At 39.8% G+C, this 16,829-nt stretch overlaps 1 protein-coding gene across 4 annotated transcripts in view; it reads left to right on the forward strand.

Annotated features, from left to right (window-relative positions):
- Nucleotides 1–16,829, forward strand: part of LOC117435689 (rab effector MyRIP-like) — a 193,114-nt gene that overhangs the window by 153,291 nt on the left and 22,994 nt on the right. The gene's annotated exons all lie outside the window — the stretch shown is intronic.

Here is a 16,829-nt window from a genome sequence, read left to right on the forward strand (position 1 = left end):
GAGCCTCGGTGCCTCAGTGCTTTGACCAGGTTGGTGCTCAAACACTCCCTGCACCCCTTGCATCAGTCCCTTCAGTGCACTCAGTGCACTCAGTCTCGGTGCCTCTGTGTTTTTCTACACCTCTGTGATTAGATGTTCCATGACTCGGTGCTCCGTCACCGACACATCGATAATGTCTGGCTTTCACCCTTGCACGTCCTGTGGAGGGAAGCTTCCCCCACAGAACAAACATGTCCTTTGTGTCTGGTACTTATGCATGCAGCACGCCTTCTCTAAGATGACAGGACGTTGTGCCCAATATGCGCAAAGTCCCAGGAGAGGACTCTGCGCAGGAGATTAGCAGAGTTCACGGGCGAGACTTCTTCGGTCAGCTCAGCTGGACCTTCTGCGGCATTGGGAGCTCCAGCCTTCTCTCTCCCCCAATTGACCTCAAGCCCTTCACAGGACATCCCCTTTGCGCATGCTACAACACAATGATCTTGCAGCCGCTCACGGTCTCCTTCGAGGAGCAGTAATTCGAGGTAAATGAGAGATCTCCGAACTGAAGAGCCAGATGGCTCAAGTTTTGGAATATCTGGCAAAATAGCAGGCTCCTTCCCCTGCTCAGGCCCCACCTCCGGCACCTGCCCCGGAGCGGACCACGGCCCCACCGGTGGTCGCTCCAGACGTCTTAGAGCAAGACGTGGTAATGAGTGGAGAGGAAAAGGATGCACTCTCGATTGCAGCTTCCTGGGATGGCGAGTCCTCCCTACAGGAAGAGACGGAGGTTCGTACGTGGGGCCCCAGCGCAGCAGTGCTATGGGAGACAGTTCCAGCGCTACCCTAAACAGCCTCCAAAGCAGGCTCCACCCCAGACTCGGCAGCCCCAGCAGGGCGACTGAAGGTTTGAGCCTCAGAACCACCCTTTCACAAAACACCAGCTACAGTATTGGCGCACCTGCACCTCAGACACCTGGGCGCTCGCCACCGTACACAACAGCTATGCAATACAGTTCCGCTTGGGACCTCCCTTTCGAGGGATCACGGTCACGTCCATGAGCGACCCTCTCCAGGTCTTGGCCCTCAGGCCGGAAGTAAATACATTACTTCTGAAACAAGCCATTCGTCTCGTAAAACCCATCTCTCAAAAAGAACTGTTCTACTTGAGGTATTTTCTAGTGCCAAAAAAGGATGGTGGCCTTCACCCCACCCTAGACCTGAGACACCTCAACGGGTTCTTGAGGGACAGGAAGTTACAGATGGTAACACATCATCACATCCTCCAGGTCTATCCGGCCAGGTGACTGTTTTACCACTGTAGACTTAAAGGACACGCATTTTCACGTCCCTATTCGTCCCGCACACACAGGGAGGACAACGCAGCTCTCGGGCAACTTACAGGCAAGCCCGCAGATGCCTGGCCAGACTACAGGGGTCGCTGGTGCGCGGTGAGCAGAGGACACCCTGGCCGACCTAGCCCTCCCTCCCCCCGGGTGGCACTCGGCCAATTGTGCACTGCCCCCTGGAAGCTCCCGTCCACAGTCGGCTGTGGAATAGCCTGGACTCGAACCGGTGACATCCAGGCTATAGAGCGCATCCTGCATCCACGCAGAGCGCCTTTACCGGATGCGCCACTCGGGAGCCGCCAGAAACACTTGTTATCCCTCTGGGCTGTTCATGTCCTGGGGGTGGTGAATTGGGCGGACCTTCTCTCGAGGGAGGGTCCTCACCCATCAGAATGGCGACTCCACCCTCAGGTGGTAGAGCACATTTGGGAACGTTTTGGGGGAAGCCCGAGTTTATCTCTTTGCCACAGCAGAGACGACTCATTGCCCCCTATGGTTCTTCCTCCACCACTGCGGAGGTCCAGTAGGCGGCGACGCCCTAGCCCACGAGTGGCCCAGGACGCTCTTGTACGCATTCCCACCAATACCAATTCTCCCGGCTTTCCTAGAGAAAGTACGGAGAGAGAAGGCAATAGTTCTCCTGGTGGCCTCCAGATGGGCCAGGAGAATTTGGTTATCCAACCTTTGCTAGCTGCTGAGAGGCCAGCCCTGGGAGATCCCGCTACACATTGGATCTTCTCAGTTAGGCAAAAGGCAACTGAGGAGATGCAACCTCCTAACAAACCTTGCGAGGTTGCATCACTCGCATTTGTAGGTTCGATGCAAAAAGAGGAAGTGAGCTCCGAAGAGTGACTACTTATTCCCTCGGTAGGTAGGACCAAGGACGTCACTCCCTGGAGGGGCCTATCGGCAACTTTGGCATAAAATGCTCAGTAAATACCTGACCTGTGGCAGGCATATCCCAAAAGTATGGTTGTTGGTCATCTTCTCTTTTTAGGGAACAACAACATCGTTTTCTCCACACCACATGTCATTTTGACAGTTTTTGCCATAGATGTGAATGTCTTCAATTTAAGCTTGGGTAGTTTCTCAAATAAACCCAATGTTTTAAGCAGTTCCTTGATATATTTGTGTCTCTCTGATAATTCCAAGGCATGTCATTTTAACAGTGCCTCTTACAATATTCACCAAAGCTGGTTCCTACATTTTGGAAAGGATCTGCATTTAGGTCACACAATACTGCCAGGATTTTATGAACATCCAATTCCTCCCATCGGATAGGCATGGATCCTGCTACTTTGTTTCCATGCGTCCCATTTCCAGACTTTTGTGATTATGAATTGCAACCTTAACGTTATTTTAACAAAGTTTTTGTTACTGAATTTCCATAGTTTTTTTTTTACCTGAATCTACTACAGTATCAATTTCTAAAGTCCTGCACACGTGGAATTAAATATGTTGTACAGCAACTCATGAAGTGGAGACCACACATAAAAAGGTAACCAGCCTGGTATAATGTAGGTGAAACTGGACTGTTCTAAGAGATATAAGTAAAACACTGCATCCCAACACAATTTTTTTGTTTTTCACCCAGAGTCAGGGACATAAAAATGTGAGATCAGCTACTGAAATGTGTCAACTGGCTTATTACAGTCTTCATGAAAAAAACTGCCCCTATGCACATACTTTATTATATACTACAGCAATCCAGTAATGAGACCTTTGTTTTTGTATGCAAAATTTTCTAACTGCAAAAACATGCTATTTATCATCTATTGTTGAAACATATACAGTATAATACTCCATACAGCATACCACGTATGCACTATCACGAACATGAGACATAAATGTAGCCTATAGTATAAATATTACAATTGAGTGCAAATGTTAAACTTATTTAAGCATTTGAACAGAAGGAGCGCTATTAGAATCTGGATCTGTTCAAAAATAAAAAAAATTAATCGTTTTTATCCTGATTTTATGAATAACTAGTTTGTGTTGCTAAGCGTTTACCTCAGTATTCCATGAGTAATGCGGTTTTCACAGAAAACATCTGTGGTCTGTTCAGGTTCTTAAGTTTTAATCCAAGTGGACCCTGTCGTCTACTTCCAGTTGAGGCGTAAATAGCAACTTCATACAGCATCATATTTAATTTAAATATTCTATTAAGATGCAGCTGTTTGTACCCTGTTTTGTGAAGGGTTTGTTATCGGTAACAAACCCTGTTAGGCTACTTTTTTATGTTTTTGGTAATCATGCTGTTTGTTGTGTTCATAAAGTATATTCTAAATGCTGTCAGGTGATCTGTTGCTGGTAACCGCTTAAATAGTCTGCATCCATTTGTTTAATTTTTACAACTTGTGAATGAAACCATACAGTAGCCAAGTTTGCTATATTATTTACTAAATTTTAGTGATTCTATAAATCTACTGTTAAACTATAAGAACAATTTGGCTGGGATTCTGCATCTCTGAAAATGTCTAGCCTAAGTCCTAAGTATTTCTTTTTTTTAATGAGAAAATTGATAATAAGTACAGATAAAAATATGCTGGGTACTGACTACAGTATTTGCGCTAAACGAGCATGACTGTACAGTACAGTGTTTCAAATGGTTTTGTATATTTGGCATTTCCGTGTTTTTGTTTTATGATGGCTAATTGAGATATTTTTTTAATTCTATGCATTCCATGTTATTTACACTTGAGCATCAAAGTGAATAGCTATTTGTTTTATGTTAGAAATAAACAAAACAGAGCAGCGAGAGGTTGCAAGCATCCGAATCCACCAGGTTATACCACATCAACAACGTCAATAAATAGAGCCTGGTGCAGTGAGTAAAGAAAAGAAAGAAAAATGCCAAAACGTAAATGTATTTGAATGATTTAATGTATTATTAAAATAGCCTATATTTAAATGGTTTAATTAGCCTCATCAGTGTTAAAAGTTGGGATGGTATATTTGCTCATGTTTCATAGTTTTGATAATATTGTTATTTCAGAATCTCTCCTTTAACATGTTTGAAGAGAACAAGACATTTCTTAAAACGGAAAGGAACTTGTTTACACGTGTTAACTGCAAGGCTAGATTTCCTGCCTCAACGATTATATTCAATCCATGCATTTTCAGCACCAACCAATGATAATGAGTTTATTTTACCTATGGTCATTTTTTGTTAGTCAGGGCTGTAGTTTAGTTTTTGACTCCTCAGTAAAAGCTAAGGCAGAGATCAAGCTATGTGCTTATAATAAGGATGATTAAATTGTGTTCTTTTTTCTGATCAAATTAAAACTTGATAAGTAAGTGCACGGATTTGTGGAATTTTAGCAGTGTCGCTGTAAACAGTAAAAACTACTGTATGATTATTTTAGCAGCCACATGAACACTTACAAAATCCTTTACTATCTCTATGGTATCCTATATAACTTTTAATTAAGTTCATGTGTGGCATTTTCTCATTGGTATGGTAAAAAAGCATGGCGTAAAAATTGTAACACAAACGCAGATGCAATGACTTAATGGCATATTCAGAAAGACATAAATTTGCATTTCCATCTACAGTCAAATCTCGATTATCCGGGGCGGATTAACCGGTTTGCGGATTAACCGTGGTAAAAAATAATAATAGATTGTGTATTTGTGAAAAAATTTAAATGATGTACTACAAATCAGCGAAAACATCTATCAGAAGGCATCTATTGTTTGGAACTACATAGTAACCAATAGACACCACATTGTGTCTACTGCAGCGTGGGAATGCCCCTCCCCCTCACCAATCAGACGTGTCGCCTACATTATTGGCGCCCGAGGCCTGTCATTCTGTCAGTGTTCTGTGCAAATTTGAGCTGTTCGGCGTTGCTGAACATTTGTAAGTTTAAATGTGATAAAATAACCCTAGTAATTAAAATGTTGGAATCCAAGCAAACGCGTAGTGCTCAACATTCAACAAAAACTTGAAATTATTGAACAATTGGAAAAAGGGAGGAATGTTAAACAACTTGCATTACAATATGGAATAGCGGAACAAACGGTTCGTGATTTGAAAAAGAAGAACAACAAATTAATTTATTTTGCATCCTCGTTAAGTTCTTCAAGCCTACTGAAAAATCGAAAAACCATGAAAAAGTCCTCTTATGACGACCTTGATAAGGCAATGCTGGTTTGGTTCAATCAGTAACGGGCACAGGGTACGCCAGTGTCTGGACTAATCTGCGCTAAACAAGCAAAATGTTTCTTTGAAGCTCTCGGAATGGAAGGTAACTGATGCGATGTTTTGTGTTCCTAAACTATTGTACTTGTATTATTTTTACACTTTTGGATGATGTCTGTAGAACGGTAAATGTGTTCCTAAATATTGGATGTAATTTTAACTAAATAAGTTTACATTTTGTACCACGTTTTGACTAGTTTTGTTTTAACCGTGATTTTGTGTTATCCGTGACTTCCTTCCCCCACCATTACCCCGAGGTTGACTGTATATAGTTTCCCTAAAGATCCAAAACAATTTAGAATTTAGCAAGTGCCATGCAGGTTTGTATGCTATTTTAAACCAAAAAAATAAGGCAAATTAAAAATAATAACTAGATTTTGTGTTTCTTTATACATACATATTTTAACTCATTATAGAGCTACGTAATTATTAAATAAACTTGTTTTATAATGGTGCTTTTAAAAATAGCAAATGGGGGTGGGGGGTGGGGGGTGGGGGGGTCATTTGTACTGAATTTTCTTCCAATAAACAAATACTGGTACCACATTTAACATCTTGTAGTTCAGGATGGTGAGTTTTAAGGGCCGTTTATCCATTTGCATTTTCTTATAAATTAATTTCTTACTTTTCTATCCGATCGTAATGTTTTTGGTTTACCTTTATTACGCAGGTGCTTAAAACATGTTATGAAACGTGCCTTTACATTTCATTATGTTTATAGTAGTGCTGGTCCTGAAGGCTGCAGGAGCGAAAAAATAAATAAGCAATGCACACCGCAGGGGAAGCGAACGACAGATATGCCATAATAATAACAAACTGGCGACGCTATGGTGTTGGTTTGTGTAGAACCAGGTTCGTGGTCGTTAAGACTGTTGTTAAGGAAGTGACGCATTCCCTTTTCTAGTGCAGAGGTGCATGCGATCTTCAGACTATGCTGGGTGGGCGCTGACAGTTGACAAGTGAAAACATTGAGAACCGCAGAACAAAATTATTACTCAAGTGGCAATGCATTTAAGTAATTTCTGCCCCCCACGGCTTTGTACCCGCAGCCGACCCGTTTGCCCAACCCTAGTTACGGCTCTGTTTAACTCAGTTACGGCTCTGTTTGAAAATCTGGTCTCCCTATGCTATGGCGCACAGTCTCTCAGCCTAAGTGTACATGTAGGTTTTAAATACTTGTTCACCGATCAGCCATACAGTGTGCATTCTGGGAGCTGTAGTTCAAACTGGATAGCGTTCCTAAGTGATTGTATTGTTACAGGTCCAGTCAGAACTACACAAAAACCGTTACCAAATCATACAACTGTGCATGCATAGCATTCGTTTTTAAAAGTACTGTAGCTCAAAAACTACTGAACAGAATAACACAAAACTTGTAGAGAACATTCAGCCTACCAATCAGACCTGAAATCCAAAACGGGACTACCATATTATTATTATTATTATTATTATTATTATTATTATTATTATTATTATTATTATTATTATTATAATTATTATTATTATTACTTTAGTAAATGTAACACATTTTCACAGAACAGCCGTTCTTTCGGGCCTCTGTCAGTCAAATACCTGAAAACACAAGACAGCCGAGCTGCATTTACATCTACCATTATAGTGTACTTGGCTTCTTGTAATTCTGCTTTTATTCATTCTGAATCTTGTTACAGGTACCTGAGAATACTGTGGCTATTGATTGCTTAACATGCTGTCGTAGTCAGAGAAAGTAATTCCACATAATTACCTCTATTTGAGGAACTGGAATGGGTGCCTTCATCATGTCCTCTGAATGCCAGTAAACAACAGAGTCAATCAAGCGTTTAAGAACCTCACCATTTTTTCTTACTTGCTTGTTGTGATGTATTATATCTCTATGCTTCTGCTCATTCAGTTGAAAATCAAATGGGTTTGTCCAAAAGTTTTGAGTGTTACAGTGGCTTGCAAGTAAGTGACTGCGAATGCTCATGTTTTTGTGCTGACTTTGATAGACATCCTAGATTGCTGTAAGGAACAAAAGAGTTCCAGCAGAATAATTTCCGATAAGCCACGGATGCCTTTCACAATTTGAATGTTGGAAGTGGCGAGTCCTCTGTCAGTTTGGGTATGTGTGGTGTATACCTTTCTTTTTTAACAAGATTCAATTTTTCTGAGAAAGTTTTCTTGAAAATTGATTCGTAACCAAATCGACTATGATGTCTCTGTTGTCTAATGACATTTATTTTTTGTTTGTAAAAAGCAATTGTAAATATTACTTCGAAGTTCTCAATATAATTCTCAGTAACAGTCTCTAATATTAGCAATATCGTGCGAAATTCAGCTATTCTTACATGGCGTGCCCTAGCATATTTATGTCCCACCTCTGTGTTCACTAGTGATTGGACAGCTGCAAAACCAGGCAGATCTTTTACTTTCTCATTGGTTAAATTCAAAAGACTTTCAACTGAAACAGAGAATACCTTCAACGGTGTATGTCCCACCTCTGCTCACTCATGATTGGACACCTGCATAACAAGGGGCAGATCTTTGACTCTCCCACTGGTTAAACCTACTCAAGACCATCAACTGTTTACGTCCCTCCTCCGCCCACTTACGATTGGACTGCCACAGAGAAAATGCTGATTTTCTATTGGTTAATTTTATTTTATATAAAAAAATAAAATTCTGCACGATTAAATTGTAAAAACAATTAATCTGCGATCAACTCTTTAGTTGATTAATCAGTCCAGTTAATCTGTTAATTGGAGCAGCCCTAATATATATATATATATATATATATATATATATATATATATATATATATATATATATATATATATATATATATATATAATTTGTAGTCAAAGGTTTTTTTTAATTTCTAGAAATTTCTCAAACAAAGAATTTTAGGAAAAATCTTTTGTAGCAAAAGTTTTGCTTTTGTGGATGAGGAAAAAGAAGTTACAAGAAATAGATGTCAACAATTATTTATTTCAGCAACTTTTTTGCAAACCTCAAAAAATGCTAATTCAAAAGTATTCATACCCTTTGATGCTATGATACTATTGTCTACAAAGCTCCGGGAAATATTCCATGAGAATTAAAGCCCTGGTTATATTGAAACCTAGTACATTACAACCTCAGAAGGAACGTAATGCAGCACTTCATGTCCCACTATAAAATGAATCAGCTGCTGCTACTGATAGACACATCAGGGAGGATAGTAAGTATTTTACACTTTACATGTAGTAATGTCAATGCCATGAAATAATGTACCTTGTATAATTATTAATTATGCGCCACTAAACGCGCTTGCGCTGGGTTTTTATTTTGGTCAGAATCCCACTTTTGGAGAAGCCACGCCCTATGGAGCAGACACGTTTGACTTAATCACTGCGTCTGCGATTGCACTCGTTTCATCAGAATCAAGCCCCAGGTGTTTGTGTGATACTGTTACAGCTTTGTGAACCGACAGAAATAAAAATTCTGACGAAGAGAAACAACAACTATCTACAAATTCATGTGTGTAACATTTGGCAAGCCCAGCCAGGAGAGATCTGCTCCAGAGAAGTCAAATAAGAGGAAAGAAAAATAAGTCTGGAACAAAACACCTCTCCACAAGACGAATCCATTAAAGAAAAAACTCCTGCTTTGAAATAGAACTGTAAGTCAATGATAACGATCTGTGTGTCTACAGACATATTAGATTACATGAAAATCATAAAAGGTGATCTATAGGATATGGGCATGTCTATACTACTAGAATTAAAAAATGAAATGAACCAGTTATGTGAGCCACAATTAATAAGTAGTAGTAAGACAAGTGAGACAACATTGCAGGATTATACAACGAAAATAGAATTAAAGTCTGCTAGAGCTGATTCACTAGTGAAGAAATCTCGGGTCAAATTGGCAGTCTTTATCAGAGGGAGATTAAAGTTTGGCTCATTAGATTGAAAGTGGACTCAGAAAGGGTTATAGTGAGCAAGAAGTAGTGGATGTCTTTAGAAGTAGTCTTTAGAAGGAAAGTTTCCGAAATTTTACGCACATACTCTTTTTATTTATATACAGTGGCTCTCAAAAGTATTCACCCCCCTTGGACTTTTCCACACATTTAATTGTGTTACAACATGGAATCAAAATGAATTTAATTAGGAGTTTTTGCCACTGATCAACACAAAAAAGTCCATAATGTCCATAATTGAAAAATAAAATCTACAAATTGTTCTAAATTAATTACAAATACAAAACAGAAAATAATTGATTGCATAAGTATTCACCCCCTGGAGTCAATATTTGGTAGAGGCACCTTTGGCAGCAATTACAGCCATCTATTTGGATAAGTCTCTACCAGCTTTGCACATCTGGACACTGCAATTTTTGCCCATTCTTCTTTGCAAAATTGCTCAAGCTCCGTCAAGTTGGATGGGGACCTTTGGTGAACAGCAATTTTCAACTCTTTCCACATATTCTCAATTGGATTGAGGTCTGGGCTTTGACTGGGCCACTCCAGGACATTAACCTTTTTGTTTTTAAGCCACTCCAGTGTGGCTTTGGCTGTATGTTTGGGGTCATTGTCCTGCTGGAAGATGAATCTTCTCCCAAGTTCCAGGTCTCTTGCAGACTTCAGCAGGTTTTCCTCCAGGATTTCTCTGTACTTTGCTGCATCCATTTTGCCCTCTATCTTCACAAGCTTTCCAGGCCCTGACGCAGAGAAGCATCCCCATAGCATGATGCTGCCACCACCATGCTTCAAGATAGGGATGGTGTTCTCAAGATGATGTGTGGTGTTAGGCTTGCGCCAAACATAGAGCTTAGCGTTGAGGCCAAAAAGCTCTATTTTGGTCTCATCAGACCATAGATATCCCTCCTAGCCGCATATTATGTTACGTTTTCAGTGTGTTGTCAATGGGCCAGTTTAACTTCATTTACAAATGTGTGTTAACAAAGTATTTGACAAAGAGTGTAGAGGTTTATCATAAGCCTTTGCATAAGACCACTAATCATACAGTGACAAGTTATTTTCATTTAAATTCAAGATATAATAAAACATGTTAAATATAATAGCCTTGTATTAACTGGTACCATGCTTGGACCAAGCTTGACCTCTCTCGGTTTGTAAAAATTCCCCTGCACAAGCAGGTTTCAGACACCATGTTTACCAAGGCTAGTGTTTTAATTAATATGAAACTCCACTGTAAGCACTTTTCCAAATTCACCGCATGAAGTCATTTTTTGGCCGATTCAAGAGACACCTGGACCAGTATCTTTTCAGATAATACAAAAAAAAGCTTACATCCTAATTTTTATAACACAGCTCTTTTTATTTTCTTATAATATAATGAGATACATACTCCTGTCTTTCTTAAAGCACCTTCCGTTAGTTATCATTCAAGGTTGGCAAATCCTGCTTTTAAGAGCCAACACCGAATCCTGCTTTGAGGTGCCAAAGACTAAGCTTTATTTTTTGAAGGTCTAATGCCCTTCCAGAATTATACTGTGTGTCTGAGACAAACATCTAAATATTTCACTTTACAGTTTCCCTGTAAATAAATACCTTTGTTTCTTACTGCAGTAAAACCTTTATATAAGCTAAACATGTATATTCTTTGGTTTAATTGATATTGTAATGTCTAGACTTTTTGTTTAGTTGGAGAAACTGAACTAATTCTTAAATCGATTAAATGAAATGAACATTATCGCAAACGTGTCAACAACATGGTTGCAATATTGTCAACGCCATGCTTCTGTTATAATAAACTTTTACTATGTTCTTTCAACAGTTTATCTTTAAATGGCATTATAAGATGTATTTCTAATTAAGTTACTTCACTATAACAGTTGCTCCTAGAAATTGTAATATTATTTTACTCCATTGATAAATCTTTCAAGATTTTAATGGAAGGTCCAGTTATTTATATCTAAATACAGGCTATCATTAATATACCAGAGTACCATAGTGCTATAATGACTGAACTAAGTCTGACCTTCTTCACTGTTCATACAAAATCCAGTCAAAGCAAGTTTTAAGACAACCTTTGCTTTTGCCAATTTTAGGGTTGATTTAATATGAAACACTAACGTAAGCATTTTTCAATACTCATTATTTCAAACCAATATCTAACATAACATTTTAACACATCCTACACTTTCCATTCCCATCTCTTCCTGCCAGGTTCTCATTCATTTCTGTTATATACAGAAAATGATTATTGTAAGATAAACGCCTATCTTCTGTTATCCGAAAGGTATTTCCGTTCATTATAGAGAGGATCTTGGCTGTTAAATTGCTGACCATCAAAAATCCCCACTTCATCGGCCAAAACCAATGAGTCATTTTCAACACTGCCTGTACCACAAGCAGGTGAGAACGAGGGTACAACATTAGTTGTATTCCTTCAGGAAGTTTACTGTTAGAGTTACAGTTCATACTTTAAATGATTTTATAACATGTAGTTCTAATTCAGATATGTCAATATAGCAATCTCTTATAAACTACAATTCTATTTTACTTCATTGATACACACAGAAGGCAAGAGGCTAATTTTTCATTATTAATATTAATTGAATATTTAAACTTAGGACTGCTCATACATTTACTTTGTATGGTCTCTGAACACTGGTGGAGAGAAAAGTTGCCACATGTGCAGGTTCGACAGCTAGAGGAACTGATGAAGACTAAAAATGGACTTGACCTCTGAGCTGTTAACCCTTTGCAGTCCATTTATTAAGTGCGTGTCAGGCGCGTCAGGTCCAATTTATTTTCACACGCGCAGTTAATTTTAGACGCGCTGTTTAAAAGTATTTTTTTCCACAGTCAAACGGGTTTAAAAGGCCCTGCATATCAACAAAGCATTCACTAGGCATCTCCAGCCCCTCCCCACCCTTTTGTTCGCTATAGCTTTCACATATGCTAAGAAATAAATAATAAAATAATAATAATAATAGTCGTACATACCGATCAAAAATCTCCTGATCACTCGTTTTATCACCAAACGCCTCAATAATGCGATCCAAGTCATTATTTTATTACTATAACATCTCAAAAAAGCTCTGCAAATGTCCGTGATATTCTCTGAGCGCTGATGCAGTAACAGCCAGCTTGTTTCCTTATGGCCGCCATTATCTGATGCTAGGGGCAAGTATGACTATTCATGAGATACGCCCTTTTTTCAGCTTGTCTTGGCTCCTGTCGCTCCCACTCGGCCATTGAATGGTTTTCTCTGCTTTTTTTCCAGAGAAAAAACGACTAAAATGTTAAACAGTGAGTCAAAAGTTTTTTCAAGAAACCAAGATGATATTATTCGTTGTTATTTATTTATTAGCAGACACCCTTATCCAGGGTGACTTACAATTGTTACAAGATATCACATTATTTTTACATAAAATTACCCATTTATACAGTTGGGTTTTTACTGGAGCAATCTAGGTAAAGTACCTTGCTCAAGGGTACAGCAGCAGTGTCCCCCACCTGGGATTGAACCAGCGACCCTCCAGTCAAGAGTCCAGAGCCCTAACCACTACTCCACACTGCTGATATGGGTCAAACTGATTCCTTGAAAATGAAAATTAAACTGAATGACACTCCGCCTGTAAAGAAAACTTACATTGCCGTGCCCCGACCATTATACAAAAAAGTAAAGGAGTATTTACAAGATTTAATTGCTCGAGGATGGGTAAAAAAATCAAACTCGCCATATTCATCTCCCATAGTATGTGTATGTAAAAAGGATGGAACCCTCAGGCTCTGAATAAAAAGACTGTTCCTGATTGACAGCCAACACCTCGCATCCAGGACATCTTGGACAGTTTGGGTGGTAAGTCTTGGTTTTCAGTCTTAGACCAAAGTAAGGCTTACCATCACGACCAAGGTGGTGAATTTGAGAACCAGCTCTTTCACAGGCTGCAGCACTACTGCAAAATTGCAAGATCCAGAACCACTGCATATCATCCAGAAGGATATGGCCAAGTAGAACGCATGAATTGCACATTGTTAGCAATGTTAAGGATACTGAAGATTTTCAAAAATCCAATTGGAAAGATTCCCTAAATAAAGTAATTTATGCATATAATTGCACCTGTCATAAATCAACAGAGTTTCCTCCATTCCAACTGTTATTTGGCAGATCTCCATGTTTGCCTGTTGATATTTGTAACAGGGTGACGTGTTACATGTGTGGGTAGTCACTGGAAAATACCGACAGACATAGAGCATTGGTGTTGATACGCCGCTCAGGTGCATAAATTTAATTAACACCGAGCTGACATTAGGGTACCAGCAATGGTAGACCTAGTGTCACATTTATAAAGAAATACAAACTTAAACAAAAGCTAAAAATAAAAGATTGCCACACAAAATGACGAATGCTAGTCCCACTAAAAGGAATGTCCTGCTCCAGGAACCTTACTACTCTATGGTAACCCTCTCTATATTGGTTTGGGATCCACATCCCCTAAGCTGACCTACTTCTGTTGCTTCTGAAGTCCTGGCCTCCCAGCGACTCTGGGCCATTCCGACGGTCCTGGCGGGGCAAAGCCCACGATCACTTTGTCAAATGTGCAAAGAATTCATCAGACCGCAGTAAGAACCGCTACAATTTAAATGTGTGAAGTACTGTTCTCATGCCTGGAGATCAGGTGCTTGTGAATAATCTGACTGAACGTGGTGGACCTGGTAAATTGAGATCATATTGGGAAGATAGGGTCTGTGTCATTAACAGAAAAAGTGTAAGCCCGGTTGTGACAGAGATCGAATGGTGCTTGGTGTTACTCTCCCTCTCGACCTGTAAGGGCACTGTGTAACGGGAACAGAGTACCCTTAACTAAATGGCATGACAATTTATTCCGTAGGGTAGGTGGAAGTTGGTCATTTAGGAAAGGGGCGCAGCTACGGTATCCAAACTCAATGGCCCAGACAGTAAACGGTGTGGCATCCGAGGATTGGAGGAGCGGATGCACTCGTTAAACTACGGGTCATGAGCGAGGATAGCATACGTGATCTGTTCCTTAGTAAATGGTTATTGTTGAAAACCTACAAGGAGTCTGTGTGCTGTATCGTGAACCGTGAGTTTTGTCTTGTGTTAGTGTTTTGTTAACTGTCTTCTGTTTTTTAATAGACTACAAGTTGCACGATCTGGAGCTGTAGCGAAAGCCAGCATAAACCCGGACATCACTTTCACCCCTGCATTTCACGGAGAACTGTATTACACTACTTGCATGTATTCACTATCACTAAGAACTGTGTTTGTGTTTTGTGTTTAGTGTTGGTGTGTAAATCTGGACTTCTGGTTACGAGTCAAACCCGGGGAATTACAAATACTGAGCGATACACGCCGCTGTATCACTCCAACATTATTATTTACAGGTGTTTGCCATAAGGCTCTGGACATTGTTCAATAAATCAATAAACACCCTTGCACCTGGAAATCATTGTCTGTCTGTTTTGTATCCACTCTGCACTGCACTCATCTGTATTCACTTACCACTTTGCCACACCGGTGTATGAACTCAAGCTGGAAGATAGAAACGGCAATAACAGAGTGCTACATAGAAATCTGTTACTACTTTGTGATTATTTGCCCTTGGGTACTGCAGTGCAAAAATCAAGAAGAGAAGAAAACCAAGTCCAGCAGCAAACTGCAAATTGTTAAACAGTACCCAGGTGAAACCAGCAACACAGACAGTGAAAATGAAAGTTTACAGTACATCACCCCATCTCGATGCCATGCACAAGCTTGTGACTACGAAATGTAACCTGTTGAAACAGATCAAGATCACTTGTTAAATCCAGAAGTAGGTCCTTTTTATCCACAAACTCGTGTTGAAGCTGCTGATTCTACAAGTACCCAAAGTGCAGATGAAGACCGCAGACCTGCAACCTTCGTCCATGATGAGGATCAACATATGCATAATTTTTGTTTTTAACCCTTTGCGGTCCATTTATTTTCACACGCACAGTTTATTTTAGATGCGCTGTTTAAAAGTATTTTTTTCACAGTAAAACAGGTTTAAAAGGCACTGCATACCAACAGGACACTCGGTACTGCATCTCCAGCCCCGCCCCACCCCTTGTTCGCTATATTTTTCACATGTGTCTTAACCCTTTGCGGTCCATTGTCGGACTGGGTCCGACATTGCAATTATTCCTCACAGGTCCTTTGTCGGACTGGGTCCGACATCATTATAGCAACGCAATAAACGGGTGTTTAGTCGTTTTTTCTCCGGAAAAAGCCGAGAAAACCATTCAATTGCCGAGTGGTAGCGACAGGAGCCGAGACAAGTCGGAAAAAAAAATTAAAAAAAAAAAAAGGCGTATTTCATGAATAGTCATACATGGTATCAGGTATCAGATAATGGGCGTCCATAATAAACAAGCTGGCTAAGTGCGTCAGCGCACTGAGACTATCATGGACATTTGCAGAGCTTTTTTCAGATGTTATAGTAATAAAATAATGACTTTGATCGCATTATTGAGGAGTTTGGTGATAAAACGAGTGATCTGGAGATGATCGATCGGTATGTACGACTATTATTATTATTATTATTTATTTCTTACACAGCTGAACGCTATAGCAAACAAAAGGCTGGGGAGGGGCTGGAGATGCCTAGTGTGTGCTTTGTTGATATGCAGGGCCATTTAAACCCGTTTGACTGTGAAAAAAAATACTTTTAAACAGCGCGTATAAAATTAACTGCGCGTGTGAAAATTAATTATTCCTGGCGTGCCTGACGCGCGATTAATAAATGGACCGCAAAGGGTTAATAATAGTACATACCGATAAATCATCTCCTGATCACTCGTTTTATCACCAAACTCCTCAATAATGCAATCCAAGTCATTATTTTATTACTATAATATCTCGAACAGCTCTGCAAATGTCTGTGATATTCTTTGAGCGCTGGATGCAGAAGTAGCTATCTTGTTTGTTTATGGCCGTGTTATCTATGTGGTGTCGGGGCTATCTGTATTCATGAGATAGGCCCATTTTTTTTTCCGGCTTCTCTCGGCTCCTATCGGTCTCACTCGGCCATTGAATGGTTTTCTCGGCTTTTTCCAGAGAAAAAACAACTAGAGACCTGTTTTTTGTGTCTTTTTGATGATGTTGGACAGGGTCCGACATTGGACCGGAAAGGGAAAATTGCAATGTCGGACCAGGTCCGACATAGGACCACAAAGGGTTAAGTGTTCCGTTACCATGGTAACACAGGATATATAAACAAGCCAGTTTTGCCATCATTACAGCCATGAAAAATCCATGTTCTGTAATTTTAGAGACTGTCATCAATATTAAACAACACAAAGGGTGATATTCTAGTCATTC

The sequence above is a fragment of the Acipenser ruthenus genome, chromosome 3 (genome assembly GCF_902713425.1).
Source record: "Acipenser ruthenus chromosome 3, fAciRut3.2 maternal haplotype, whole genome shotgun sequence".
NCBI classification, from domain to species: Eukaryota; Metazoa; Chordata; class Actinopteri; order Acipenseriformes; family Acipenseridae; genus Acipenser; species Acipenser ruthenus.